This window comes from Cheilinus undulatus, linkage group 3 (assembly GCF_018320785.1).
Source record: "Cheilinus undulatus linkage group 3, ASM1832078v1, whole genome shotgun sequence".
NCBI classification, from domain to species: Eukaryota; Metazoa; Chordata; class Actinopteri; order Labriformes; family Labridae; genus Cheilinus; species Cheilinus undulatus.
Genome location: NC_054867.1, coordinates 2,631,929 through 2,636,708, shown reverse-complemented (window position 1 = coordinate 2,636,708; position 4,780 = coordinate 2,631,929).

Below are 4,780 nucleotides of genomic sequence, written 5' to 3'. Positions count from 1 at the left end.
CTGCAGCCATGGTGAGGGACAGGAACAGACTGCTGCCATGATGAGGGACAGGAACGGGCTGTAGCCATGGTGAGGGCCAGGAATGGGCTGTAGCCATGATGAGGGACAGGAACGGGCTGCAGCCATGGTGAGGGCCAGGAACAGACTGCTGCCATGGTGAGGGCCAGGAACGGGCTGCAGCCATGGTGAGGGACAGGAACAGACTGCCACCATGGTGAGGGCCAGGAACGGGCTGCAGCTATGGTGAGGGACAGGAACAGGCTGCAGCCACAGTGAGGGACAGGAACGGGCAGCAGCCATGGTAAGAGCCAGAACGGGCAGCAGCCATGGCAAAGGACAAGACTTGAATGCAGCCACGGTGAGGGAAAGGAACAGACTGCAGCCATGGTGAGGGACAGGAACGAGCTGCCCAATTGTGAGGGCCAGGAATGGGCTGTAGCCACGGCGAAGGACAAGACCAGACTGCAGCCACAGTGAGGGACAGGCCCAGACTGCAGCCATGGTGAGGGACAGGAACAGACTGCAGCCACAGTGAGGGCCAGGAACGGGCTGCAGCCACGGTGAGGGAAAGGAACAGACTGCAGCCATGGTGAGGGACAGGAACAGACTGCAGCCATGGTGAGGGACAGGAACAGACTGCTGCCATGGTGAGGGACAGGAACGGGCTGTAGCCATGGTGAGGGACAGGAACAGACTGCAGCCACAGTGAGGGCCAGGAACGGGCTGCTGCTATGATGAGGGCCAGGAACAGACTGCCACCATGGTGAGGGCCAGGAACGGGCTGCAGCCATGGTGAGGGACAGGAACAGACTGCTGCTATGATGAGGGCCAGGAACGGGCTGCAGCTATGGTGAGGGACAGGAACAGGCTGCAGCCACAGTGAGGGACAGGAACGGGCAGCAGCCATGGTAAGAGCCAGAACGGGCAGCAGCCACGGTAAGAGCCAGAACGGGCAGCAGCCACGGCAAAGGAGAAGACTTGACTGCAGCCACGGTGAGGGAAAGGAACAGACTGCAGCCATGGTGAGGGACAGGAACAGACTGCAGCCATGGTGAGGGACAGGAACAGACTGCTGCCATGGTGAGGGACAGGAACGGGCTGCCCAATGGTGAGGGACAGGAACGGGCAGCAGCCATGGTAAGAGCCAGAACAGGCAGCAGCCACGGCAAAGGACAAGACTTGACTGCAGCCACGGTGAGGGAAAGGAACAGACTGCAGCCATGGTGAGGGACAGGAACGAGCTGCCCAATGGTGAGGGCCAGGAATGGGCTGTAGCCACGGCGAAGGACAAGCCCAATTCAGCCACAGTGAGGGACAGGCCCAGACTGCAGCCATGGTGAGGGACAGGAACAGACTGCAGCCACAGTGAGGGCCAGGAACGGGCTGCAGCCATGGTGTGGGACAGGAACAGACTGCCACCATGGTGAGGGCCAGGAACGGGCTGCAGCCATGGTGAGGGACAGGAACAGACTGCTGCCATGGTGAGGGACAGGAACGGGCTGTAGCCATGGTGAGGGCCAGGAATGGGCTGTAGCCATGATGAGGGACAGGAACAGCCACGGCAAAGGACAAGACTTGACTGCAGCCACGGTGAGGGAAAGGAACAGACTGCAGCCATGGTGAGGGACAGGACCGAGCTGCCCAATTGTGAGGGCCAGGAATGGGCTGTAGCCACGGCGAAGGACAAGACCAGACTGCAGCCACAGTGAGGGACAGGCCCAGACTGCAGCCATGGTGAGGGACGGGAACAGACTGCAGCCACAGTGAGGGACAGGAACAGACTGCTGCCATGGTGAGGGCCAGGAACGGGCTGCAGCCATGGTGAGGGACAGGAACAGACTGCTGCTATGATGAGGGACAGGAACGAGCTGCCCAATGGTGAGGGCCAGGAATGGGCTGTAGCCACGGCGACGGACAAGACCAGACTGCAGCCACAGTGAGGGACAGGCCCAGACTGCAGCCATGGTGAGGGACAGGAACAGACTGCAGCCACAGTGAGGGCCGGGAACGGGCTGCAGCCATGGTGCGGGACAGGAACAGACTGCCACCATGGTGAGGGCCAGGAACGGGCTGCAGCTATGGTGAGGGACAGGAACAGGCTGCAGCCACAGTGAGGGACAGGAACGGGCAGCAGCCATGGTAAGAGCCAGAAATGGCTGCAGCCACGGCAAAGGACAAGACTTGACTGCAGCCACGGTGAGTGAAAGGAACAGACTGCAGCCATGGTGAGAGTCAGGAACGGGCTGCAGCCACAGCGAAGGACAAGACCAAACTGCAGCCATGGTGAGGGATAGGAACAAGCTGTGGCCACAGTGAGGGTCAGGGACAGACTGCAGCCACAGTGAGGGACAGGAACAGGCTGCAGCCACAGTGAGGGACAGGAACAGACTGCTGCCATGGTAAGGGACAGAAACAGGCTGCAGCCACAGTGAGGGACAGGAACAGACTGCTGCCATGGTGAGGGACAGGAACAGGCTGCAGCCACAGTGAGGGACAGGACCAGACTGCTGCCATGGTGAGGGACAGGAACAGGCTGCAGCCACAGTGAGGGACAGGAACAGACTGCTGCCATTGTGAGGGACAGGAACAGGCTGCAGCCACAGTGAGGGACAGGAACGGGCTGCTGCTATGATGAGGGCCAGGAACAGACTGCCACCATGGTGAGGGCCAGGAACGGGCTGCAGCCATGGTGAGGGACAGGAACAGACTGCTGCTATGATGAGGGCCAGGAACGGGCTGCAGCCATGGTGAGGGACAGGAACAGACTGCTGCTATGATGAGGGCCAGGAACGGGCTGCAGCCACAGTGAGGGACAGGAACAGGCTGCAGCCTATCATATGCTCTGCAGCCATGGTGATTGGTTCTTCCCCTCATCTGTCAGTCTCAAAAATAGTACTCTGGCCCTCCCCCCACAACATCTTACTGAACTTTAGAGCCAGCAGAAAGAATAATTGAAATTAATATAGACTTGTTTTATGAGCACACACCAGACTTTATGTCACTGCACACTGCGTGTGTTATTCTTATTTTTAACCAAATCACACGTAAACCTGAACATCTGAACAGAGATTAAACAGATTAAATTATCCAAACTTAAGACTGATCCTATTTTATCATCTAAACTCAGAGAATAATCAGATTAGATCATCCAAACTCAGGGAATAATCCCATTATGTTACTGAATTCAGAGGTCAATCAGAATAAGTGATCAAAACTCTGAGATTATTTGGATTACACCATCCAAACTCAGAGATTAATCATCCATCCTTTAAGTTTCCATGTCTTTGAGTCTATAAACGGTTAATAAAGTCTAACTATGAGAACACATGGTCTCCAACACGCCAGCAGAAATAACAGCAGGAGGCGGGGCTTAGGCATACTCACACACCACCAACCACCAACCCTGCCCCCACCCCTGACCACAGACATAAACACATAAACAAAAACACACGCTTGTGTATTTTTGGCTCTCTGGTCTCCATGAGGAGGGTCTGTGAAACGTTCATCACTGTCAGACTGTGGCTGAATAAATCGCTATAAATCTGAACACTCACAGATTGGTGATAAATCCTGATTATTTAGGTTTTATTTTCAGCAGGATGGTGAGGACGGCGTTGATACATGAACTCATATTTCAACATGGAGTTGGTTTATGAAGCTGATTTATGACTGAAGGAAGCAGCTCCACCTTTCACAACCATCCTGGTGTTTCGGGTCACACTGTTAACCCAAAAGTCACTAACAGAGAACAGCTACGAGGTGTCTGCCCTTAGTTAAATTCATATATATATTTTTACAGTGCTCAGCTACATTTATCAATCATCAGCACTCAGGCATACACTGTGTTCCAAATTATTATGCAAATGAGATTTTTCTCTGATTTTTCTAAATACTCGATGCAAATGACAGGCAGTATAATTTTCAAATCATCAACTGTTAGAACATGATTCTAATTTTATTAAACAAACTTCCCAGTGACAACTATTTCTTTTAAAACTCAAAATGCACTATTCCAAGGAGGTCATATTTACTGAAATCGAAGTTATTTCAATCAAAACATCTTAACAGGCCAAGTTCCATGTTAACATAGGAGCCCTTCTTTGATATCACCTTCACTATTCTTGCATCCATTGAACTTTTGAGTTTTTGGAGAGTTTCTGCTTGAATTTCTTTGCAGGATGTCAGAATATCCTCCCAGAGCTGCTGTTTAGATGTGAACTGCCTCCCACCCTCATAGATCTTTAGCTTGAGGATGCTCCAAAGGTTCTCAACAGGGTTAAAGGTCAGGGGAGGATGGGGGCCACACCATGAGTTTCTCTCCTTTTATGCCCATAGCAGCCAATGACACAGAGGATTTCTTTGCAGCATGAGATGGTGCACTGTCATGCATGAAGATCATTTTGCTACAGAAGGCATGATTCTTCTTTTTGTACCATGGAAGAAAGTGGTCCGTCAGAAACTCTATATACTTTGCCGAGGTCATTTTCACACTTTCAGGGACCCTAAAGGGGCCTACCAGCTCTATCCAGAACATGGCTCCGCCCCCTCCTTACTGACATCACAGTCTTGTTGGGACATGGTGGCCATCCACCAACCATCCACTACTCCTCCATCTGGACCATCCAGGGTTGCACGGCACTCATCGGTCTTCTTCATTATGCCTTTATCTGCGCGAACCCGTCTGTGCTCTGAATCAGCCACTAGTGTCTTCACAGTATGATGATCACGCTTAAGTTTTCCTGAAATATCTCATGTTTTCATTTCTAGGCCAAGACATTAC